Raw genomic sequence first — 26,314 nt, forward strand, 5'->3', positions numbered from 1 at the left:
CTTCTTCCTTCCTCCTTCCTTCCTTCCTTCCTTTCCTTCTCTTCCTTCCTTCCTTCCTTCCTTCCTCCCTCCTTCCTTCCTTCCTTCCTTCCTCCCTCCTTCCTTCCTTCTTCCTTCCTTCCTCCTTCCTTCCTTCCTTGCTTCCTTTCTTCCTTCCTCCTTCCTTCCTCCTTCCTTCCTTCCTCCCTCCTCCTTCCTTCCTCCTTCCTTCCTTCCTCTCCTTCCTTCCTTCTTCCCTCCCTCCCTCCTTCCTTCCTTCCTTCCCTTCCTTCCTCCTTCCTTCCTTCCTCCTTCCTTCCTTCCTCCCTTCCTTCCTTCCTTCTTCCTTCCTTCCTCCTTCCTTCCTTCCTCCCTCCCTCCCTCCCTCCTTCCTTCCTTCCTTCCTTCCTCCTTCCTCCTTCCTCTCCTTCCTTCCTTCCTTCTTCCTTCCTCCTTCCTTCCTTCTTCCTTCCTTCCTCCTTCCTTCCTTCTCCTTCTCTCCTTCCTTCCTTCTTCCCTTCCTTCCTTCTTCCTTCCTCCTTCCTTCCTTCCTTCCTTCCTTCCTTCTTCCTTCCTCCATTCTTCCTTCCTTCCTGCTTCCTTCCCTCTTCTCCTTCCCTCTTCCTTCCCTCATCCAGTCCCCACACCGGGCACCCCTTCGCTACCCCCCACATGGACCGAAAAGTCCCACCCAACCATCATACCCCGAATCCTACACTAACCCCCAACCCACCTTCCTTTCCATCACCATACCACCCCCAGATTCCTTCCCACAACCACTAAAAGTATAGCCTCGTCCCACCCAAAAAGCCAGCCCCCCCTAGTCCTCCCCTCATGTCATACAGTTCCGCCAGTGTGATTGCCTGTCGCCACGCGGATTCCACCGTTCCGTGCAGCACAGGATATCCATGGAGCCCCCATCCCCTCCTCCAAAAAATGATGCTACACTGCCGCCACTGCTCAACCACCCCGACACGATGTGCCATGACCCGAGAAATCGCATCCGAAGTCCTACATCCCTCGCCATGGCCCGTAGATTCCAACCGCCCCTCGGTCCCGTGGCCCCGAGCAGGAGCCCGCCCGCCGAGGACGTGGTCCTGTTGTCGAGTTCCAGACCCTCCCGGCCTCGGGTTCTTCACCTGTGACATGAAAGTCCCTTCGAGGTGACAGTGTCTTCAACCGCTGGTATCTGAGGTTGCGGGAGGAGCAGGAGAGGAGGCTGCAAGGGGCTGGCCGGCGCGTGCCGGCCTGGAGATGTCAGCTGTGGTCCGCGAGGGACGGGACGATGAAGGGATCGAGGCGGCTGTCTTCCTGGTCGGAACCTGACTTGCACGAGAAAGGTGTCTGTGGCTCTTGATAACTCAACCTACCCCTGGGCTCGAGCTTCGGTCCCACTGGTCAGCTGACAGCTGTCGGCTCCGGGGCCTCCCTTCACCCGCGCCCGATGGTGTCTGAGCAGTAGGCAGGGCCCCTGAAGAGCCAACGACAGATGGAGGGAGACACGCCTGCCCTTGGTGTTGATGTCCACGTGGTCACCACAGACAGCGTCCTCCTCCCTGTTCGGGTGTGTTAGCCCCTGCCACACCACACTCAGGGCCACCGGAATCCCGTGGGGCCATCTGTTGCCCTCCCGGCGTACGTGGGCTCACGGCCATTCCCTCTTGGCAAGCAGGGGACAGGATCTCATTTGCATAATTTAGGAAGAAGGTTCAGCTTATGTAACAGAGACTCAAAGGTCCAAGGCCTGTTTCTCTCTCACGTTAGACGCAGACAAGCCAAGCTGAAATTAACCAGTGGGTGGAGGGTGTCAGGACTGGGGACGTCAGGTCTTTGGGGGGGGGGGGGTGGGCAGAAATCTGGGAGCTCTGGCGTGCTCATCTCCAACAGCAGCGAGGTTTCGGAGAGCCGGTCCAGTCGGGAGGCCAGGACTCGCAAATGGCCAAGGTGGATGAGGGGCGCGAACAGACAAATGTCTCTCTTTGTGCGGGATTACTCAAGGGACGTGGCCAGCACGCCCCGCTGGGAGGGGGGGCCCGGGGAAAGCGTACACTCAGGAGATGCACAGTTTCATCCTAAAAAATGCCCAGCCTCCCTTCTGATAGCGGCCGTCTTCAGACCGAGCCCAGGCTGCCTTGGGGACGGGCTAGAAGATGCTCAGAGCATTCCCCTGGCTGCACCGGTCTCTGAAGCCCGGTTGCGGACACGAACTAGGAGAAAAAGAAGTGTGGGTTCCCAGATCTCCACCACTTTACCTCCCTCCGCCTCTCCTGTCGATGACTAGAAGGCCTCGGTTACTGGAAGAGACGTCCTTTTTGTAAACAGTGTCTGGTCCCTTCTATGGGACTTTCCAAATGCTGCCCCTTTTCCCAAATCGAATGAGGAAAAGTGAGTTTGAAGTCACGGGGATTTAAAACTGAAAAAGAAAAAGAACTTGGTAAGGGTTCTCGGTGACGGAAAAATGTTGTTCTGCAGAAACGCTGGTAAGAGGCCACCGGGAAGGCGGGTACAAGAATAGGCTGAAGAAAGCATTAGTAACTCTGAAAATACTTCGTATGATCGCGTGGGCCCCATGAACGCGCTCGTCGGTCGTGTGTGTGACCCGTCCTCTCCCCGCAGCTGAGTGTTGGTATTGCGTCCAGACCACGGACGGAGAAGACAAGACCTCGCTCATGTTTAGGTGTCATCGGGTGAGCGAGTGACTAGGTAACAGTTGACGTCTGCGTAGTGCTCGTAACTTTTGCATAAAAACCGGGCAAAGAGAGACGTGCCTCCGTGCTACGGTCTGTTTCTGTAACGTACCCCCGGCTCGCAGGTCACAAGGCAGTGGCCTGGACGTCGGGCTCTCCTCTGCTGTCCCCCGGCCCCCGCAGACCAGCACCTCTTCTGTCCCACGTTCCCGCTGCTCACGTCGCGTGAGCACAAGGAGGGGCCTTAGCACGGGCCGGTGGATTTTCCTTGGGCCACCCGTGCGGTCAGAGGCCGAGGAGGGCTGTGAATGCCTCTCTGCTGAGTGCCGCTTCGGGAGGCCCCAGATGCTGCAAAGAGCACGGGGTGCAGGAGGGGAGACCTCCTGGGGCCGCCAGAGCCCAGGCTTTGAGTCCGCCTCCGGCGGGGGCCAGTCTCGGCCACGTGCCCCGGAGGGATGCCACCACACCGTGCCTGCGGACCCCAACTGGCCGGGGAGGCTCGGAGGAAACGGTAGCCTCATCCAGAGCGCCCCGGGTGGGCAGCCAACTGGGCGCTGAGCGGTCAGCACAAGGGAAAGGGGCAGCTTGGCGGGCAAGCAGGTGGAAAGCAGGGGTGCTGAGTAGGGAGACTTGGGTTCAGGTGTGGCCTTCCACACCTGCTCCAGATCCTCCCACCTACGACTAAAAACCCGGAACGCAGCACGACGGACCAGCCACGGGGAGCATGGAGAGAGGAGGACAGGCTGCTTCGGGATTTTGGCCCCAGAGGAGGGGTCGGCAGTGGCGTCCCCGGATTTCCTAGGGCCTCCCGAACATCCCGACAGAGCACTAGAGGAGCCTGGGAGCCAGAACCATCAGCGCACGTCAGGCAAAACGATGCTCCAAGGAGACATTGTTCCCCCCAGAACGAGGTACCAGGAAAAGTGTGGGTGAACAGAACAGAAAACCTTTATGACGAGACCGTCCTCCAGCCAGCCAAGCTCTGGGGGGCGGGGGGAGGGCAGCTGCCACTCCCCTGTGGTTTCAGGGTTGCTGAGCGGGATCCCCACCCCCTCGTGCCACCACGGAGGACACCCTCCACCCCCACCCGGTGGCATCGGCACAGCCTGTAGACAGTAGGCTCAGTAACAAAGAGCCCCAGACTGGTGGCTTAAAACAACAGAAATGAATCCTCTTGCCTTCTGGAGCCAGAAGTCCAAAATCAAGGTGTGGGAAGGGCTGTACTCCCTCGGGAGGGTCCTTCCTGCCTCTTCCAGGTCCTGGGAGCTCCCCACGTCCCTGGGCTGGTGGCCGCCTCCCTCCGGCCTCTGCCTCTGTCTTTACATGACCATTTCCCTGTGTGTGTGTGTGTGTGTGTGTGTGTGTGTGTGTGTGTGTGTGAATCCACATCTGTCTTATAAGGACACTAGTCAGTCCGGGTCGGGCCATCCGGATTCACACACACACACACACACACACACACCCCTCAACCCAGAGCAGGTGCTTTGGACCTGAGACACAGTAGCCCAAGAACCAGCTGGGCATCATTCTGACAAGCAGGGACACACAGGGCCCTCCGACGATCAGAACCCGGGTCCTCATCTAGGAAACACAGGTGAGCACCAGCTGTGCGTGGGACTCGGGCTCACATGTGTGGGACACGAGGGAGGGAAGGGACGTGGTGCAGGCCGTGCCGTGTGGGTGTCCTGGGATTCCGGGCTGAAACCCTTGTTTTTGTGAGCTGGTGGGGGACAGAGCCGCCCAGCTGGAGTGTGAATTGGGGGGGGGGGGATTTGTAGGATCACAGTGCTCTTCCTGAAGCTCTTTGGTGGTGGGGGGGAGGGTTGAGGGATCCCAGATGGGGCACGGAGCTCACGGACGCTGCGCAAAGTGGTTTTCAAAGGGCCAGGGCTGTGGCTCCCGGAGTCATCTGGCCCAGAGTAATGTAAACTGCCTTCCCTTCTAGACCTACGGTTTATTTGTACAGTTTGGGCCGTTTCTGTAAATGTTTGACCCGTTTGGAAATCCAATCCAAAGGGAAAGCAAATTGGGGCTTTTATTTTGTGCGGTGGTGTTCTCATCAGCGGTGCCGACATTTAACCTGTTGCGACGTATCAAATGCTGCGTTCGGCCAGCGAGGGGAGGAGAGGGCCTGTTCTGTTCTGCTCTGTTTTGTCTCTTTTAGAAACATGTCGAGGTGGAGGGTGTGGACGTGTGAGACGGAACGATCCCCTCACGCCTGGAGCCCCCAGCACGTGGCACAGGGCGCCGATCTTGGATGGACGGAAAGCCCCGGAAGCAGATAGTCGGGGCTTCCCGGGTCTCCAAAGAGGCACACTGTGCCTCACTTCAAACCACGAGCATTTCGCGCTTTTCTTGTTGATCGACGTGCTGCAGATACGCCGATGCGCTCAGTAGACTTACGTGGCTTCTGATAAAATGGCCAATTGCCCCCAGCTTCTCTTCTAACAGATTAATCTAGATTTTCACAAAGCCGGACTTGCTAACCTTTTGGGGGGAGGGAGAGAAAAGAGGAAGAGAGTGTGAGCGTTGTTGGTACCTGCACAACAGATTCCAGGTCGTTACTGTGACTCTGGTGCTGTGTGAGTTCTGGGATTGGAGATACAAACCACAGGAAACCGTTCAGCGGAAACTTTCCAAACCTTGAACCCCGGGCTCGGATGGCCTGGGTCCCGGCCCCTCACGGGGTTGCTGACCAGTTACGAGGTCCCCCATCTGGGATGTCACTTCTGTGCACACCAGATGGGACGCAGTCCTGCTTCGTGCAAGGTGTCACCGGGAACGTGAAGGAACAGCCCATGGCCCGTGGCCCGTGGGAGGGGCCAGACCTCAGTGCGGACAAGACCCTTGAGAGTCCGGATGGAACTTTGGACTCAGGGCCCCTTCCCCAGAGGGTCTGGCTCACCGACCAGGATCCAGGCCCAGGAGTCTGCTTATATGCAGGGGCCCTGAGGCCGCCCTGTGCTGTAACTGTGGGAGCAGAGACCCCGTCTGCACTGTTCTCTGCTCGGTGCCTGGCACACAGGAGCAGAAGCATGGCCGGGACCTGGGGGGTGACAAGGAGCTTCTGAGAAGCAGATGTACCGCTTGGTGTCAGGGTCAACAGGAGACAGGCCACTCGCATCAGGAGAATTTCAGGAGGGTCTGTTGACAAAGAGAATTCTATTCAGGTGGGGTTGGGGTGTGGGGGCCCCCGGGGGGAGAGCACAAAGGGGGGGTAGGGGACAAGGGGACTTGGGGGACAAGGGGAAGGAGAGATGGCAAGACTCAGGAGAGAGATTGGTGTAGAAGTGTCCGCCGTGAGGGAAACAGTGACCTCAGATTGAGGTCACGCCCACCCAATGTGACCTCCCAGGGGAACACCAGCAGGGAAGGAGGATTCCTGGTCCCTATCCTGCTCGGTCTCCCTGTTTTCCCCGAAGCTGTGCTCACCCTGGACTCACGGGGCACAGGGGCTGAGGACGGCAGAGACCCGGAAGGCAACGTCCTAGATCGTTCTCCAGGAACTCTGCTGTCCCCACTGCCCACATCCGCCCCCTCTTTCCTGGTCTGTTGTCACAGCCTCCAGACTGGAAGCCTCATGCCCTTGCAATCCCCCTTGCATAGGCCAAGAGCTGGGGTCCTAACACGGCCCAGATCACACCCTCCAGGGCCGCCCTCCCTGCAGGCCCCGTACCTGGGGTTTCCCTCAGCTTCTTGCTCCCACCTCCCCTGCACGCCCCCTCCTCACTTGTGCAGGCACCACCCTGGGGACCGGGAGTTCCTGGTGATTTCCTGCCTTTGAGCCTTTGCACGCCTGCTGCTTCCGGCTACCGTCCTTCGCCCTGGTCGCCGAGGGTCCTTACGTCTTCAAGATTCTGCTCTGGTGCACCTGCTCCAGAAAGCCTCCCCTGACCTCTAAGGCTGCATCAGGCCTCCTTCCTCCGAGTTTCCGTGGAATCTCGGCCCCTCATAGGAATGATCCCACATAAAGGGAGTTTATGCAGGAGCCGTGTGTTTGCAGGTTGACGTGGACATTCGAGGTAGGGACCTAAGGAAGAATTCTCCCCAAATGCCAAGGGGAACTGAGACACGGTCAGGCTAAGCGTGCGCAGTATGAGGTCCTGTAGTGATGATGTTGTCATTGCTGATGAGGGACACACCTCCTGTGCCAGCCGGGAGTCTGGCCGTCCCGTGCTGCGTGGGCATCGTGGAGGGCGTTGGCCAGGCTCAGCCCCGCTCCCTGAGAATCTTCCTGGGTTCAGTAAATGCGTTGTCCTTCAGGCCACTCCCCCTGTACCCCTGAGCCCTCGCCAGCGGGGGAGCCCCAGACCGGGCATGGACTCGGTCCTGATTTGGAAGATGGAGAGGCCTCTAGTCTCCTTGAACTAGGAGCCAGCTCGTCCCGGGGCTTTCGCCTTTCAGCCGGGTCTGCGGTCACATCTGCGCTGTTCGATTTCACCTAAGTCAGCCGCACCCAGGGTGGCGACCTCAGCCCTGCGGGTTTGGTGATCCTCAGTGCCAATTACCAGAAACGCCATCTGCCAGGGCCGTGCTGCCTTCGCTCAAGCCAGCAGCAGAGAAAGGCGTCGTTCCTAAGGTTAACCGAAACCAAAGTGAGACCACGCTGCTCCTTTGGGGGAACCGGCCCCGGCCCTTTGCCATCCCCCCACCCCCACCCCGCCCCCACCGCGTGGTGTCGGAGCGGGTCCCACCCACCGCACATTTTGATCTCTGTACAATCCACCTTTGCGGGGATCCGGGGTCTTTGAGGGGTTGGTTGAACCAACAACCCATGTGGACGTTAGCCTTTGGGGGGCAAACTGGGATCATTTCTCTGCCGGGCTACACGTCTGCGCTGTGGGGATTTTCGCCTTCACAGAGGCACTTGTGAGCTCTAGGATTATAAAAAACATAGAAACCAAGTCACAATAATTGGCGCAGAGAGAGGGGAGAGCAGAGTGACTGAGCCAGTGGGGTGTCGAGTTACGTCCGAGGCCAGTTGATTTCTAGAACCTGTCCAACCTTCTCGCTTGTCGGCAGTGATGAAATTGATTGTGAACCAGCTCGCCAAAGGTCTCTCTGGCAAGACCCAGCTGGCCGTTCTCCGCGGGGCCTTTGGCTTTTCTGTTGAGCAAAGGCTCAGTTCACAAGAAACAAAACTGAGCAAAGAGTGTAAGATTCCTTCCTGCAATGTCCGTGATGACTGAGAGGGTTTTATCTTCCCGTTCTGGGCTGTACCATTTTTTAAAGGTATCTTTATAAAAGTTGATTTATTTCTGTTTATCTTTTAAACAGCTTGAGATCTAAATGCAGGTATCATGAACTGGTTGACAATTCAATGAGTTTGGGTTCATGATATTATTAACTTTTTTTTTTTTAAAATTGTGGTAACATACACATAACACAAAATTTTCAGTTCTAACCGTTTTTAGGCATACAGTTCGACGGCATGACTTACCCCCCCCCCCCGGTGTTGTGCAATCACCCCCGCTCTCTGTTTCCAAACATCTCACCTCACCTCCGAAAATACCTTTTTCAAAGGAATCGTTGTTAACCTCCCCACGGATTGTGAGAATATCCAGATGAAAAGTGAAATAAAATCGTCAGGCTTCCTAAAGGTATTAACCCCAAAGTGCAGACACCTGGCTCAACTGGTTACTAGAAAGTTCCAGAAGGGACTGGTTCCTGAACCTGAGCTCCGCGGAGGAAGGGAATCGGGCACAGCGTCTCCGACACCAAGAGCTGTGTTCGGCCTCCGTGAGCGCGTAGTCAGTGTCTGTGAGATTTATTCTTGGAAGTGTCTTAAATTCGGGGTGTTGAGTTGGAACCACATGGCTGGGTGTGGGATGGTCGGCCAAGAAGGCAGGAAGGACTCTGTGGTGCGGTGGGGGGAGGTGGTGGGGTCCGGATCGGGTGTGTCCTGGGGCCCCGGGGGCCCCACCTGCCCACTCTCCACCCCATTCCATAAACACCGCGGTCTGCGTCTGTCCTCACGCTCTGTATTTTTTTTAGGACTTTTTATTTAACCTGAGAACTTTTATTACAAGGAGAGATGCTCATAGCATATTAATAAAAATGCAAAACCGTATTGCTCGCGATTATAGTGTTGCGTTAAAAAGCATCGATATGTCCGCTGGGCGGCCCCATGCGGCTCGGTCATCTTGCGGGGCCCGGGCCCCACGCCGTCCTCCTCGACTGCCCCTGACCACACCTCCCGCTCCTCCCCTCGACTCAGCCACACGGACGTCTGCCTCCCCAAGCACCTGCTGCTCATCACTTCCACTTTGCGCTTTCCCGCTTTCTGGAATGGCCTTCCCCAAACTTCCACAGGGGCGGCTAGCAACATCCTTCCTCTGAGAGCCTCTCCTGCCCACCCCACGTCTCCTTCTCCCCTTAAAACCCGCTGTCACCATGACCCGACGTCTGTTCATCTCCAGCCCGCACCCCAACCGGACCGGGAGCTTGTCCTGTGTGCCGTTACGGCCTCAGTGTCTTGTGGCACATAGTAGGTGCTCAACTAATACCTGTGGAGTGTTCCAGAGTCGCCCAATGGGCAAGCGAAGGGCGGCCGTCTGGAGTCCCACCCCACGCCTTCTCGTCCTGTCCCGGCTGTGCCGGCTGCCCCCTGGCCCCGCCTCTCATACCCCGTCCCCCGCCCTTCCCCTGCGGGCTGGGGCCTTGTGCAGGATGTAGCACTCCCTCCATTCCAAAGGGCTCAGACGTGAGGTGACCCCGTGGACGGATGCTTGGGGCTGACCTCCTCTGCGGGGGTCACGGCTGTGCAGGTGCTGGCTAGGGGGCTGAGTGATTCTGCAGCTGGGCTCCAAGCCCCTCCGTGGTCAGTGCCTCCGAAACCTCTCCGGGAGCCAGCCCCGCTTCGGGAAAGGGGCCCACGACAAGATTACCGCGACCCAGCCCCTGCCTCTGACTCTGCCGATGCTCTTTCGGTCTGCAGCCTCAGAGTGATGGAGAGACCCAGCCTCCAGCCTGGCCGTGCCGGGGGGCATGGAGACCCTGGCGAGATCGGTGCCAGCCACCTGGAAGGCTGCCTGCGCACCCCGCAAAGGAACCTCTATAAAAGGGATTCAGAAGCCGGTTAGCACAGCCCGGCCCGGCTGGTTACTCAGCACTGGGTGTCCAGAGCTCACGCTGTGCAGGGCGGACCCTCGTGGGGTAATGGCCCGGTGCTGGAGTCGCCCTCAAACGGCACGGAAATGCCGGGCATGGCCGGCCGGCCAGTGCTCCCCGAGGTACCCGGGCTGTAGGACAAAGCGCCCCGGTGCCCTGAGACGTGAGAATAGACCCGGCAGGTGCCACCCAGGAAGCCAGTGCTGCACCAGGACCAGGGGAGCTGGAAAACCCCTGCTTCCTAAAGCGTATTGTTCGGAGAGGGGTCGGCTGGTGCGTGCCATCTGGGTGTGCGAGAGTCTAGAGGCCAGGACACCTCGGGCCGAGAGGGGCGTGAACGTACCTTTGCGCCACGCGCTCCTGCGCCCGCCGATGGCTCCCTCTGGACACCGCCAGTTTTGCGGGGAATTTCTGCAACACCTGAGAGCAAATGGCAAGGCCCTTCCAGGGGGCAGTGGCTTCCGATCAGAGGGAGGAAGGCAGCCAGCCTGTGGGATGTTGGGAGACCTGATGGCAGAGGCAAGCGTGGGGCTGGGCAGGCAGCAACCCGTGCAAAGGGCAGAATCGCTTTTCTTGTTAGAAAAGCACGCGCAACACCCTCCCGGTTAAACATCATCCCCAGTGCTTTCTCTCTCTGTCTCCTCTCCTCTTCCCAGGATCCCCAGAGAGGGGGTTGAAAGAGGGAATTATCCTGAATTTTGGCTGCAGAACTGGGCTTGATGAGGTGGCTTGTCCAGCGTCCGGTGGGTTCAAGCGACCGAGTGGAGTCCGGGCCTGGGGAGCTCCCGCTGCGGGTGGGCCCCCTCCCCACCAGTCCCAGCAGTGGGGGCCGGCAGCGTTTTTAATCACAAGTATTCAGTGGATGCCAGCGCGTCAGCTCTGAGACGTTAAATCCCTCCCCCTCTGCCCTCGACATCCGCAATATTAACATCCTCAGGGGTCACTAGTTGCCCTGTTCTGCCAGTTACGCCGTGGCATGACTTCTTCCCCTGTTTGTGCCAAATATTTACACACCTGTTTGGGGCGGCAGTTTGGAGAAACGCTTTGGGGTGAGCGTGCCCTATCTCCACCTCCCGGCTGCATTCCATCCGGACCGACGGGAGGAAACCCGGGCATCTCAGCTGTTTGGGGGGTCTGCCCATGAGCCACCAGAACGGCGAGAACCCTGGTTCCATCTGGCACCCTCGGACGTTTGTCGTCCCAGAGACACAGCTGCATGGGCGACGTGGTGGGCTCTTTATTTACCGCATCCCTTCGGTTTTACTGGGGTCCCCATAAAACCCGCTTGTTGAATCAGAAGGTTTATGGTCCTGGCTGTGTTCTGGGGATTTCATATTCCGTGTGTCTGGTTTGTCATTTTGAGAAAAGCCACAAGTTTTGTTTTGTTTTGTTTTTGTGTTAAACAAAGGAATTTCAGGATTTGTGGGGAAGCTACATCCTGCAAAAAGGAAGAACTTTTTCTGGGACATTTTCAAAGAAATAGAAGCTACAAAGATCGAGACCCTTCATCTGGTGTTTCTCAACCTTTAATTTTGAAGTTCTTAAGTCTCTCTTTCTCTGTCTCTCTCTCTCTTTGTATCTCACACACATACACACACACACACATACACACACACACACACACACACACACACATACACACTGATGAAATAGCTAGAGACAAAAAAGGCAAGTTTCAGGAAAAATAGTAATCTCCACAAAATTTCCAAAGCCTTCTTGGTTCTCGTACTTAAACACAATTAAAATTTGCTCGCCAAGGTGAGAAACGCGTGTCTGTGATCTTATGGTTCGTGGGTTTGAGCCCCGCGTCGGGCTCTGTGCTGACAGCGCGGAGCCTGGAACCTGCATCAGGTTCTGTGTCTCCCTCTCTCTCTTCTCCTCCCCTGCTCCCGCTCTGTCTCTGTCTCTGAAAAATAAAATAAACATTAAAAACAAAAAGCAAACTTTTGGTAGGCAAAGCCACTATGGAAAGCCTATTTTAATGTAACGTCACCCGACACGGATACTTCACCTGTTTGCATATTTATGCACATTAAATGTACGTCTTCATCTCAGGGACAATGGATCATACTTGCCAGAGTACATTGTTAGGGTTACTATGGATGTGGACACAGCACAAGCCAGAGCGCGGTAAAAGGGTCTCCAGAGTGGCTCAAACTCAGACACGGCACAAACCAAAATGAACGACAAGGATTTTTGCAACAGCTCAAACCCGATCGCTAATTTTAATGGGGTTAGTGAGAGCATCTTCATTCGGGGTCTTGTGAATAAAACGCCTTTCATTCTGGCAATGGCGGAGTTGGTTCATTAGATAGAAACGCGCACAAGAGGTCTCTCTCTGTCCTCGCATTGTTTGAAATGAATGACCAGACGTAGGGCTCACGTTCCCCCTCCCACAAAACAGCAACAATCAAACGACCCCTGGGAGAAATGGCAGACGGAGGTCTTCCCGTGAGGACGGCAGACCGTTTCCCCCAGGACAGGGAGGGCCATGTGGAGCCACTGGCCAGGCGCGCTGTGCAAAAGCTGTGTCCCTCCTCCCCGGGTGAGACCAGCACATTCAGTGACAAGGGAGAAATGTGGCAGCTTCGGCTGGTCTCAACAGCAGGGTTTACAAAACCCACGTCTGGCAGAAAATGTGACTTGGGACTGACCTAATTTTTATGCCTTCAATGTGTATCTGTGGAGTCGTAGATGCGGTCTGAAATCCTTCGTTGTGACAAGGAGAGCGTGCAGGGAGGTGGACGTCCCCCTGCACCGTCTCCGGGGGGCTCCTTCCCGCCTGCCGACGGGGAGAGGCGGCTCTGAGGCTCTGGTTGAAGGGGCTGCACGCAGGACGCCTGGCCCCGGCCCCGGGCCGAGCACCTGCAGAGCCCAGGGGTGCGCCCCAGGCCGCTGGCTCCCAGGCTGGGCCGTGTCCCCCACACGCCATCGCCCATCCCCACAAATACAGGGGGCAGCCCAAGTTGCCCCTCGGTCCTGGCACTGTGGCTACGGCACCTTTTTATTCTCAGAAGCGTCCTGACCGAGATAACAAACGGTCACCTTCCTCATAAACACGTGTAAACATACATTCCCTTAGTGACTTGCGGCGAGTGCTGGATCCGGCGAGTTTGTTCTTGGGCACACGGAACCGACCCTGGGACCCCTCCCCCCACACACTGTCTCTTAAGTTAGAGTCAGCTGACATGTCACCACAGGACACCTGTGTTCCGTAAGGAAGGGCCCAGCTGCCTTCGGTGGTGATTGGAACTTGCTGCAAATGGGCCATGGCGTGTGTGTGTGTGTGTGTGTGTGTGTGCGCGCGTCTGCATGTGTGGTGTGTATGCTGTGTGGGGTGTGTATGGCGTGTGCATGCATGTTTGCGTGCGTGTTTGCACGTGCGTGCGTATGGCATGTGCACACGTGTGCGTGTGTGCATATGTATGCGTGTGTATGCGTGCATGTGTGTGGTGTGTGCATGCATGTGCGTGTTTGCACGTGCATGTATATGGTGTGTGCACACGCGTGCGTGTGTGCATGCGTGTGCGTGTATATGCATGCATGTGTATGGTGTGTGCATGCGTGTGTGTACAGCGTGTGTTTGCACATGCATGTATATGGCGTGTGCACGTGTGTGCGTGCATGTGTGGTGTGTGCATGTGTGTGCGTGTTTGCACGTGCATGCGTATGGCGTGTGCACACGTGTGCGTGTGTGCGTGTGTGTGCTGTGGTGTGTGTGTGGCGGGCACCTTTGGGAGAAGCGGGGCAGCAAGCCTGAGCAGCACAGCCAAGCGGGCCGGGCAGGCATCCACGGCCAACTCCAAACCCTGTAGGTTTCCAGCCCCGAATTTCCTCCATTTGCAGCAAAGGGGACAGGAAGTCAATCTGTTCCTCTGACCCCCCAGCAGGCTTCTGGCAGCACACGTCAGGTGTGACCGCCACTCCCACACTCGGGGTGGAGGAGGAGGGCGGGAAACATTTTGAGCCGAAGCGGTGCCTTCTTGGAGCTCAGCCGGCCAGAGCTCCCTCGACGAGTAACTTGCTCAGTCCCAAAACTCTGGAATGAGGGCCGGGAGTGCAGAGGCAGGGAACCTCTGGGTCTGCCCAGGTGTGGGCGTGGAGGGCTGGAAACAGCCTGCAGGGCAGGGCAGGGCAGGGGCCGGACACGGGGTGTGGCCTGCTAGCTGCCTCTGAGGGGCTGTGGCCAGGTACCATCGTGGACAGCTGAGACCGTGTGCCCCTGCCGCACCTCCCCCTAGATGTGGGTGGCCTGGGGGGAGGGGTCCGCACACCACGATTCCCCGGCCACCCAGGGAGAGGGTCGTGCCTACAGCAAGCCGGCTCTCTGTTCCTAATGGACGCACAGGGGTCACGTGCAGGGTCGAGATCTGACCAGATCGGCCGCCACGGCTGCCACTCGCTCCCGGGAGCCACGGGCAGTGGCCTGGGATGCTCAGCCGCGATGCCACCAGCCCTGGTGGCTCGCCCGTTACAGACAGAAGTGCGTGGTGCAAGGGCAAAGCCGTCAAGGCGTGTGTCAACACTGTCAGCGGCCACCGCCGCGGTCTCCCCAAAACCAAACTGTCCAGGCCGGCAGGCCGGCTCTCCCACCCCAGACCGTATATAGATCAGAATTGGCGCGTGTTTGCCCCTTAAGACCACACACGCAGCCTCGGTGAGAAGGGAGGGGGCACGGTCCCTGGGCTCCTTCTCGGCCGGTGCCCCCAACCGCCCCCCACCCCACGAGGACCGCGGTTCACAGTCACATGTCCACCACGGCCCTGACCTCCGGCTTGGCGTGCCGAGGGGCCGGGGGATGGCAGCGAGGAAAGGAAAGCACCTTGAAGGCGCAAGGAAAAGGGCAGGAAGGTAGTTTCATATTTTAAAACGCAGGTTACGCCCCCACCCGCCGGCCTGGCTCAAATTAACCGTCCCCGGGGAGGTGGGAAGCTGCGGCTGGGCGTGTGGACCTGCCCTGCGGAAGGCGACGCTAAGGTCGGCCCCGCCAGGCCTGTCAGGCGGTGGGGTGATTCTGCTCCCCGGGGCACGTGACCGGAAGACAAACGTGCGCGCGTCCGCGAATGCGCAGGCGCGCCCGGCTCCTGCGGCCGCAAGGTGGAGGCCGCTCGACGGTCCCCCCGCGGGACAAGGGGCAGGGAGCGTGGGCCGGTGTCCTCGGCGGAGCGGCCCAAGGCCATGAAGACGGACTCGAGCCCTGCCACGGGCGCATCTCAGTGGTGAGGAGCCCAGAAGCCGCCGCCCACAGGACGTTCCCAGCAGGTGGAAGCCTCCAGGACGCGGGGGGCCGGGAGAGCCGCCGACTTCGCAGGAGCGGGCCCGCGGACGGGAAGGGGCTTCGGGGGCGCCCGCGCCGCCGTCCTCCCTGATGAGGGCGGGGGCTCCGCGGGGGCGTTCCTGGTGGTCCACACGTAGGACCGGACACCTTTCCGTGTGTGCTTCGCGCAGAACATGGGGCGCCCCGCATTGCGTAGCAATAGATGTGTGCACCAGACGGTAGGAGGGAGAACGGCGGGCTGGCTGCGGGGCCTCGAGGCCCGATCCACACCGTACTCGCTATGGAAAGTGAGGGGTATAGGAGGTCTCCGCGGTGAGAGCGTGGGCCTCTCCAAAATGCTGTGGGCCCTCGCCCCGCAAAATGTACGTATGATGTTCTGCAAGCAAACTGCGGGGTCTCGTGGCCCATCCGGTGACGCCCAAAGGGGCCCACAGATCCCAGGCTAAGGAGCTCAACCCGGGGTGACTGGGGGTGCCGGGGTTAGGGAGCAGGTTCCGGAGCCCGACACTCTGAATCTGGGCCCCATCACCTTCTCGCTGAGGGGTCCTGGGGGCGGGGCTTGCTGTGGACGCTTCAGTGTCCTTGTCTGTAGGATGGGGATAGCGAAGCTCGTGGGGGGAACGGGTCCCCCTGGGGCTGGGAGGACGTACATCCCAGGAGGGCCTGCTCTTCTGCCCCGGGCTCATCTCCTCGTGCCAATAAGAGAGTATTTGTAGCGATAATAAAATAGGTCCATGGATTAACTATGTTCCTCCCTCCAATATTAGGGCTCTACAGGTCAGAGCCAGGCAGGACTCCTTCCTCAGGAGCACCAGCATCCCCTGGCTCCCCAGCTGCCCCTAGGCCCTGAGCCCCTCCATCTGAGGGTGGCTGGGTCTGAGAAGGGGGTTGCATCCAGTCAGCTGGCCCACTGTTGAAAGGAACCGGCCCCCCAGGTGTTATGGTAACTATCACCTGTGCTGCACGGCTGTAACATCGAGAACAGCAGGTGGTCTCCACTGAGGGCTCCCTGTGCTCAGAGTTGCAGTGAACTCTTCAAAGCACCTTCCAAGTCAGGGACCGTTTATGTCCGTTTTACAGAGAAGGAAATTGAGGCTTAAGGAAAGTAAGGCAATGTTAGTGATTGCTGAGGTTGGGATTTGACCCAGGCAGCACTGGTAGCCGTCTCCACTGTCACACAACACCCCCTTGATGCAGGTACGGGACCGTTTTCTTCATTCCTCACTTGGCGAAAGAAGTGCGTAAACTGACTACGACGTTTATAAAAAAAAAAATGACATGAACCCAAGTCTAAGCATCAGCAAACACCAGGAAAATCCTGCTAGAGGCACATTGTACAACATACCTGACCAGTATTCCTCAAAACTGTCAAGGTCACCTGAAACAAGGAAAGTTTGAGTAACCGTCCCAGCCAAGAGGACCCTAAGGAGACGTTGATAACTGTCATGTGATCCTGGATGGGATCCTGGAACAGAAAAACGAAAACAAAACACTACATGAAAACTAAGAAAATATGAATAAAGTATGGACTCTAATTAATAATGATGTAATAGTACATCAATATTGGTTCATTGATTGTAGCAAATGTACTATACTAATGCAAGATGTTAACAATAGGGAAACGGGGTGTGAGTATAAGGGAACTCTGCACTATCTTCTCAATTTTTCTGTAAATCTAAAACTATTCTAAGAAATAGTCTATTAAAAAGAATAAGATGATTGGCTATCTAGAAGGATGGATGGATGGACAGGAGGATGACAGGATGGATGGGTGGATGGATGGATAAATGGGTGGGTGGATGGGTGGGTGGATGGGTGGGTGGATGGATGGATGGATGGATGATGGGTGGATGGATGGGTATGTGGATGGATGGATGGATGGATGGATGGATGGATGCATGGATTGGTGGGTGGGTGGATGGATTGGTGGGTGGATGGATGGATGGATGGATGGATGGATGGATGGATAACTGGGTGGATGGATGGATGGATGGATGGATGGATGGATGGATGGATAAATGGGTGGATGGATGGGTATGTAGATGGATGGGTGGATGGATGGATGGATGGATAAATGGGTGGGTGGATGGGTGGGTGGGTGGGTGGATGGATGGATGGATGATGGGTGGATGGATGGGTATGTGGATGGATGGATGCATGGATGCATGGATTGGTGGGTGGGTGGATGGATTGGTGGGTGGATGGATGGATGGATAACTGGGTGGATGGATGGATGGATGGATGGATGGATGGATGGATGGATGGATAACTGGGTGGATGGATGGATAAGTGGATGGATGGATGGGTATGTGGATGGATGGATGGGTGGGTGGGTGGATGGATGGATAAGTGGATGGATGGGAGGATGGATGGATAGATGGGTAGATGGAAGGAAAGGAAGGGAGGACGGAAGGTAAAGTGATAAAGAATCACAGAACATTGACAATGGCAGAATGTCAGTGATGAATATATGCATTTCACAATGGGTAGCTTTCCTGTATGTTTGGAATTTCTTCTAATATAATGCTGGGAGGATAAAAATGATCAGAGGCTAATTGATGCATGCAACTCTCACGATTTGGTCTCCTTATTCCTTTGCACTTTGCACTACTCTGCTGGTGATGAGGGTAAGAGTGGCTCCATATTAAATATTTAAATGAATATTTAATGTTCATGAACACTTCATCACCGTGCCACTGCCTGAACCTGGTGCCTCTGGAATAATGCAGTGTGGTCCCCTTTTACTTCCAAAGTGGATCCACATTTTGTCAGGATAGGCATCAAAGGCTATGAATGCCAGGGTAAACTGGGGACTAAAGAATGGAGACAGGGGCCCTAGATAATCACCATTGAAGTCCTCACAACACACATTCGGGGCCCCTGGATGGAATTGGGTTTTTTTCGAGTATGTTCCAGTCACCTCCTGCTCACGCAAGGAGGACAGTCTCACACTGGGGACTGAAGAATCTGTCAACGCGTTGGAAAAGTGTAACAAAGAGGGAAATGCGCATCTGGTGACGGACGGACAGCACTGGGCATGTTGCTGCTACCGGGGCGGCTCCTCCTCCGCCTGATTGAGCATGGGATGCACAAACAACCCCAAATGCTTCCAATCTGGTCCTTGAGGAGAAAGGATATTTGTGGTAACGGAGAAATTTGCCACCCAGTGCTGTTGCTTTGGTGTCGTGTTTCTGTGGTCGCAAGTTATTCATCCAAAATTGGTCTCTGCTAGGAAACAAGAAAAATATTCCATACTATAAAATGAGATTTGAAGTGATCTTCCTTCCCGAGGTTGATATTTGGGGGAATGAAAAGAAAAAAAAAACAATCAAAAGAAGAAAAGGAAATGTATTGGGTTGAAGAAATCCTCCTGCCTTTGAAAGGTGTTTCTCATATTCTGACCCTGGGCTTTCTTTTCCTGGAGCCAGGGTGATCTTCCCGCCATACCTTGGAAGGTCTCCAATCTTCTCCACATGGATGTCGGGGCGCATTCTCAAAGGGCTAAGATTTAGGGTGCACCCAAATGTGGACCCCAATTCAGACCGCCATAAACACACCATGGAACCCCAGTAAGACGGCTGAACTCCCCAGACTTGTCTTCTCTACCCTCCAGTTTCCATTTTAAAAGAAAGATGTTTCTCAATCAGCCTCTGGTCCAGTCCCTGGAAAATCTGGATGCATGCAGTGGCAGCACTTGCCAGAAGGGCAGAACGTGGGGTATCTGGCTGAGATCTCCTGCCCACACCCGCCCCAGGCTGTGCATCTGCAGGATGGGCGGCTGGCCCAGCCACTTCCAATGTGGGAAGCTACGGCCCCTGGGGGAGCTGATCAGCCCCAGCCCCAGGGCTTCTAGCCCCACCTAGTCCCATGCAGATCTTCTGGAGGTGCTCAAACTGGGGGTCCAATCCTAGTCCTTCAGTGTGACCAGTCGCATTGCTTGAATCTTGCAAAATGGCACCGTGATAATGCCCACCCCTGGGATTTTGTGGGGGAACGACTGAGCTGACCCATGCAAAGTGCTTACCATGGCACCAGACCAAAGCAGTCGCTCAGCAAATGGTCCCCATAACTATGAGACAGATCCAATTCTGGAAGGGTCTGGTCTCTCTTCCCAGGTCTCAGGCCTTGCCTGCCTGCAGCTGACAGGTAAAGGAGCTGTGTTTGAAATCAGGGAGCCTGGGCTCTCAGCTTTCTGCAGGAGTGATGGGCAAGTACGGCTGGGCACTGAGCTGCCGCCGATGAAGCCGCCTTACCTGACTTGGAGATGCCTTGGTTAGCCCCCTGGTCTTCCAGACGTCCCCCACCTTGGGGACAGGTTCAGGCCAGGGAGGAACCATGCACACTGCTTTTCCTGATCAGTTCCCTGATGTGACGTTTAGATACACTAAGGTTGCCCTCTGTATGTGCTCACAAGGTGAGCAGAGATGGATACGTCCGCACAACTCCTCACCGTTCCCTCAACGTCACATGCAGCCTGTGTCTCTGGACTAACAAGCATTACAATGTGATCAGCTTTGCTTCCTGTTGTTGCTTCTGATGACGGGCATTTTGGGAAAAGGACAGAGATTTTCAACCAATAGATAAGGGACTGGAACTTGCTGGGACAGGTGCCCTAGCCCCACAAAGCCCTGCTTTGCAGCGACATGGGGCTGTGGGCTGATAACCGACTAGCTCAGTTGGAGAGGGTGAAGCCACTCAGCGTGGATGCGGGATCTCTCTGGGAAGTGCTCACGAGGATAGAGAGAGCATGTTTCCTCGTCACTGATGCCCTTACAAATGTCTCTCCACCTGTCACTCGCACTGCGGACCCTTTGCTTAGGGAACTTGGGACCTGTGGACAGAGCCAAAGCCCAACTAGTGATAGGGATTCCTAGAACTAGTCTACTCTGTGCCATTTATTGCTTTACCCATCCATTTACTCATTCAGCAAACATGCCATGTTATCTCCTCTGGGTCAGGTTTGTTCCAAGATAGTGGGTACTGAAATGCCTCTGCATCCCCAAAGCCCAGACCACCAGTGCTTGGCACCTGGTAGGAATATATTTTTGAGGAATGGATGGATAGATGGATGAATAGACAGGTGGATGGATGGATGGGTGGATGGATGGATGGACAGGTAGATGGATGGATGGATGGATGGATGGATGGATGGATGGATGGATGGATAGATGGGTGGGTGGATGGATGGATGGATGGATGGATGGATGGATGGATGGACGGACGGATGGACAGACAGGTGGATGGATGGGTGGGAAGATAGGTCACCTTCACCCTCCAGGAAGGTAATCTTTACTGTGTCCCCATAAAATCCAAGCAACAATCTCTTTTTACCTTTTTGTTTCTGGAAAGAAGTGGACAGACCACCCAGATGCACAGACCCAGCCTCTCATTCTTACATCCTCTTATATCCTACATTGACTGGGCACCTGCCATGTGTTCAGCATCATGCTGGGTCCCCAGGGTCAAGACTACAAAGGAATATGGTGGTAGGTAGGCCTTTATCAGAGGGTAGGGATCTTCTGTTCCCATGGCCCTGCCCAGGTGAGGAATCTGAGATCAGAAAAGTTAGGGACTCAGGCAAGGACACCCTCTGTGCTGCCCTGAGAGGCCAGTGTCTGCTCTGGCTGGAGCTCTGAGGTGCCCATGCTGACAAGAGCAGCATAAGGGAAGACGGAGTGTAACTGTGGACAGGCTCCAACCACCTGGATTTGGAGGGAGGGGCAGTGTGAGGGCTGAAGCGCCCAGGGATGGCTCCAAGGGCAATGGGGCTAGTAGACAGCAGGCAGTACCTCCGGTGCCATGGGCTCCCAAGAGCAGAGAAGGGGAGAAGGAGTGACCAGCCTTGGTCAGACCAGCAGCTGAGCCCCCTCAGACCCAACCAGCCACTGGGACCACCAGGACCCAGCCTACATCCCTCCCACCCCCGGCCCCAATAACCACCTCGATGACCGTAATAGTGGTGGATAGACTTGACCCTGACTGTGTGGGGGCCCCTGAGCCGAGAGTCCATTTCACTGTTGTGTTTGACTCTGCTGAGGGAGGGCCACTAGGGCAGCCCCATCATACAGGTGAGGGACTGAAGCGTGCAGTGGTCAGAAGGTTTGCCCCATGTCACACACTAGAATCGGCACCTGTGATGGCTTGTCCTCATGGCTTCTGTCCACGGCCATCTCTAGGAACAGCTCCTGCTTGTTGCCCTGGGGGGGGGGGGGGTTGGTCTATAAGGAAGGGTTCCTTGGGGAAGCTGAGACCCTTGCCCCTGAGGGCAGCCACTGAGTGGCGGTCCTGAGCTTGGATCCCTGTAGACTGAATCGCCCCTGCCCTGTGCCGCCTCCTGGTAGCCGCGATCCTGGGCCTGATTCCAGCTTGCTTCCTTTGAGCCTCAGTTTCCCCATCTGCAAAAGGAGTGGGTTCATTGATAGCAGTGGTTCTCAGTCCACGGCGGCATCGCCCCCAGGAGCATCCAGCATGGCACGGTGGGGGCGCGGGGGAGCGTGGAATGCTGCACAGGACGCCCCAGCAAAGACAGATCTGGCCCCAGTGTCATCGGTGCCGAGGAGGAGAAGTCCTGACCTAGCAGGCGTCAAGCTTCCAGAAACTAAGTAGATGCCAAAGTTCATCAGAAGTGGAATTCTCCTTCAGGATCTTGAAAAGAAAAAAAAAAAAATCCTCTCTCCTTTTCCCAACGCGGGCCCCAGGAAACCCACTCGCCAGCCTCACACACAGACCCTTGCAAAGCTGCAGCGAGTGCTTGGAGGGTGATTCCGATCCAGACAGGAAAGTGGCTAATTCCCCAGAGCACACCCCGAGTTTCTGACTATTGAACATCTGCACACGCTCGCGACTCCACTCTTCCTGCCGCTCAGTGCCGGGGCAACGACTCCCTTCTTTCATTTTGTTTTCCCCTCCCGGCTGCCCTCAGATGGAAACCTGGTGAACTCTGGCTCCGGCTGCAAGAGCATATTTCTAGAAGGCTGCACGAGCTTCCTTACATATATCGCAGTTCCTGAGGGTGATGTATCACGTTACTAATTCCCTTAATTGCATGTCTGGGCTAAAAACAGACTTTCTTAGTTTTCCTAAGAAGTTACATTCTTAATGACATTAAAACACTGTGGTAAATGAAGCTAAATGTTAACTGATGGACTTAAATCATGAATCATGATTCATGTGTTTACCTAAACTTGTTTATCCTTCTTGGTCACTCGTTTTGTAGGTTTTGCCAAAACTGAGAGAGGGATCGTGGTGTCAGATTCAGTATCTGGAAATAACTCAAGAATTCTTGTTTTCTTTCGATTTTTAGCCCCGGCCTGAGTGGATGCTGCAATCATGTAGTAATCAAAGAATTAGAGAGCAAAAAGGCTGCAGGCTGATTCATTTCCCTGGATTTTTGCAGAGGATGGGAGGGCGGCAAAGCTGTAGGGAGAGATGACGTTTTTCCCCTAAGGATGAAGAACTTAAAACTTGCGTTGTTTGGTTCTTTCCAGTTCAATTTTGAAAAAAATGGAAAGCGAAGATAGATGGGTGATTTATCGTAAGAGGCAACAGCCACAGAGCACCCACTAGACGCCAGAGGCCCTTCTAAACACGCCGTGTGTGTTAGTTCAGAGTTCTTCCCACAGACCCAGAAAGCCAAAGCAGCACCCTTCCCAGCTGCTGGGATCCAGTGAAGCCAGGCGCCTTCTCCAAGACCACATGGCTAGTCAGGGGAGACTCTCGACTGGAACCCCAGGAGGCTGGTGCCTGCTTCCTGCCCGGGGATCGAGCTATGAGGTTCCACAATCACATGCTTTCTTGGGAATGGAAACAGTCCACGACTGAAACTCATCTGTAACAAGCATTATCGCTTGTAAATCCCTCTCCACCAGATAAGTTGTCACGTTGACTTCATGATTTTTTTTTTTTCCTCTCTGTGGGTTGAAAGTGCTATCTTTTGGTCTGTCTCCATTTCTCTCTGTCTCTGCCTCTCTCTCCTGGTCAGCCACATTTTATTTGTAGATAATTTATTTTTTTTTAGTAAATAATGCATCGTCAAAATTATCCAACAGGACACTTCAGACCTGCGCATTTGATTCTTTGTACATTTTATCAAAAAAGAAAGCCCATAGACAAATACTGGGCTCTAGCGAATTGATACTCATGCAAAAGAAACTGGGAGGAAGCACGCTAATATCTGCAGTTTACTTTGAAAGGAGGGATGGACGGATGGACGGATGGATGGATGGATGGATGGATGGATGGATGGAGAGATGGATGGATGGAGAGATGGATGGATGGATGGATGGATGGATGGATGGACAGATAGATGGATGGAGGGACAGATGGGTGGGTGGATGGATGGATGGATGGATGGATGGATGGATGGATGAACAGATGGACGGATGGACAGACGGATGGAAGGATGGATGCATGGATAGGTGGTTGGATGGATGGGAAACCAAGCACAGCAACATGCTGACTTCAGAGCTGAGAGGGTAGGCACATGGATGTTCACTGTACAACTCTTCAACCTTTATGCATGTTTCCAAATTTTCATCAAAAACATTGAAAAAAAGAGGGGTGCCTAGGTGGTTGGTTCAGCCTCCAACTTCAGCTCAGGTCATGATCTCACAGTTTGTGAGTTCGAGCCCTGCATTGGGCTCTGCGCTGACAGCGTGGAGCCTACACGGGATCCTCTCTCTCCTTCTCTCTCTGCCCTTCCTGCTCTCTCACTCTCTCCCTTAAAATAAATAAACTTAAAAACATAGAGTATTGAAAAAATAGAGAACGAATATTCTTGACAGAAATTCAAAAGCCACATGTTAATAGTAAGTGTTCCGCCACTTGACCCTGCCCTCAGTCTCTCAGTGTCTCTGGCCCCTGTGGTTCTGGGTACCCTTCCAGGGGCTTTCAATGCCTATCTCAGCCCATGTGCTCTCTTTCTGCCCATGGTGATGATAAAGTAATAATAACTAATGATTGTACAGCCCGTGCTCTCTGCAAGCACTGTCCTCAACGTTCTACACATACTGATTTGCGAAACCTTCTCCAGAGCCCTGCAGGGTGGGTGCCGTTATCCCCACTTTACAGTTGGACAAAGTGAGGCAAAGAAGGTTAAACAAGGTGCCTGACACCACCCAGCTCATGGGGGAAGGCGGGGAGCGGGGGGGGGGGGGGAAGCAGACGGCATGCAGACTCTTCCACACTCAGAGGCCCCCACTGAGCGATGTGTCCCAGGGATCACTACCTTTGTGAATCTGCCTCTTTATTCTGAAGGCTGCACCCGTCCTTTTCGGGATAGATCCCAGTTCACTGACTCACCCCCCGTGCATGAACGTCTAGGTTGTGTCCAGGCTTCTGCTCCCGCATGCAGTGCCTGCAGGCTTCTGAAAGTGCACGCGCCCTCTCATGGTGGGGCAGACCCCCAAAGAGTGGAATTGCAGGGTCCCGGAGAAAGTGCATGCGAAATTTTGGTAGTGACCATCGTATGTCTGTCCAAACAGCTTGTCCTGCATCCGCTGCAGCCAGCTACATGTGAGAGCCCCTGACCCTCACTCCAGCACACACACTGCTCATTTAGTCCACGGCGCAGCACTGCGCCCAGGTGAACGGTGCCCCCCCCAGGTTGTGTAGGGCGCAGCATGCGTGGTCACACCTAGCGCCCCTGAGATACTGGAAAAACAGCCTCACTGTGGTTAGAATTTGGTTTTCCTTCACTGAAGATGAGCTAAAGCATTGTTTTATAGATTGAGACTCCTTTCTACGCCCTTTCCTTTAACTAAAACATTTTCACCCCCAAACTGTGGCTGTAGGTGTTGGTTGACACACAGGCTTATCCCTCTCCCCCAGTGTGCTCCCAGAAGGTAGATGAGAAAACATTCATTTTACTGCTCCGAAGGAAGAAACAAACCATAAAAGGAGACAGGGAATATGACAAAGAAAAGAAACCTGGGTTGTGGAAGCCTGCGAGATCCCTGGGCCAAATCACCCCTTTGAATCTCATTCCGGTCAAATCCCATTCCAACATTTTCCAAGAGGCTGAGAAAGGAAATCTGCTGGGAGCGGAGGGAGAGAAACGCCCAGGGGGTGTGTGCGTGCGTGCGTGCGCGAATGCACACGGACTCCGCGTGTGTTTCAGACATGGACTTACGAGGACAAAGAATAAGTAAGAAAGGAAAGAAAGGAAGAAAATACAACACAAACCTTGTGTTCAGGTGGGCAGCGTGCCGGAAAACCCTGCAGGGGGATCTCAGAGTTATCGTGAGGGTCTTTGCCGCTGTGTCCTGAATATCTAGAACATTCCAACCCGGGGTGCTCTCAGAGAGGAAGTGGTGGGTTCTCCTGTGCCCTGCACTCCCCGTGCCCTCTGACTAATTCACTGGTATTTATGAGAAGAACACAGCTTAGCGGTCTTTTTCTGATCTAACGCATTTGGAACGTAACTTAGGACAGTATTCCGTGTGTTCTTGCGAAACCGTTCCCGGGTCCCCGTGCCCTGAAAGCTCGCCGTTCTTGGGGACTCTCGGGCAGCTCCTGAGCCCGCCTGTCAGGGAGGGACGGTCCGCAGGTCTGGGGTAGGAAAACCAGTCTCGTTTCGGTTTTGGGTTTTTTTTTTTTTTTTTAATTGTGATGAAATTGCAAACTTACATCCTGAGACTAAAATTAAATGGAGGGAAGGTCTGACGTCGTGGGTGGTCTTCCTCAGGCGCTTGGAAGGAGGGGTGGGGTGGAGCGGGAGAGTGCGTTTAGCAACGTTTCCAATAGGGTAATGACAGCAATAATGATAGCTGTCCCACTTGGGAAGGGGAAATCACACAAGCCTACACGGCGACAAAAATAAACAAGCATGCAACGCTGGCCAAGGGGCCCGGGGTCCGTTCTGAACTTGAAAAACATCAAAGCGAAGCCAGTTATCAGGCCGGCCAGGCTCCAGGCTCCGCCGCGTCCTGCCCGGCACTTTTTATCGGCTTTGGACGGGATCGGAGGACGGCCGCCCGGCACAGCTGTGGGAAGGACGACCCGCAGACGGAGGGGAAGACGCCGAGGTTGAACAGGGGTGCCCGGGACCCCGTGCATCCAGATGCCCTCCGTGCCGCCCCTCGGGGTGCAGCAGGGACAGCAGGAGCCAGACTGCGGCCCCCGGGGCCTCAAGACCCCGAGCGTGAGCCCAGCCCTGAGCCCCGCTTCCCTGTCCGCGCAAACGGGGGGTCCTGAGGACGAAACGCAGCCGATGCTCAGCCGGTAAAGGCGTTTGAGTCTCTGTCACGTGCCAGGCACGGTT

At 55.3% G+C, this 26,314-nt stretch overlaps 1 long non-coding RNA gene across 1 annotated transcript in view; it reads left to right on the forward strand.

The window, feature by feature from the left end:
- LOC128313314 (uncharacterized) overlaps nt 1-26,314 on the forward strand; it is a 196,926-nt gene that overhangs the window by 66,088 nt on the left and 104,524 nt on the right. The gene's annotated exons all lie outside the window — the stretch shown is intronic.

Source organism: Acinonyx jubatus, chromosome E2, assembly GCF_027475565.1.
Source record: "Acinonyx jubatus isolate Ajub_Pintada_27869175 chromosome E2, VMU_Ajub_asm_v1.0, whole genome shotgun sequence".
Classification (NCBI taxonomy): Eukaryota; Metazoa; Chordata; class Mammalia; order Carnivora; family Felidae; genus Acinonyx; species Acinonyx jubatus.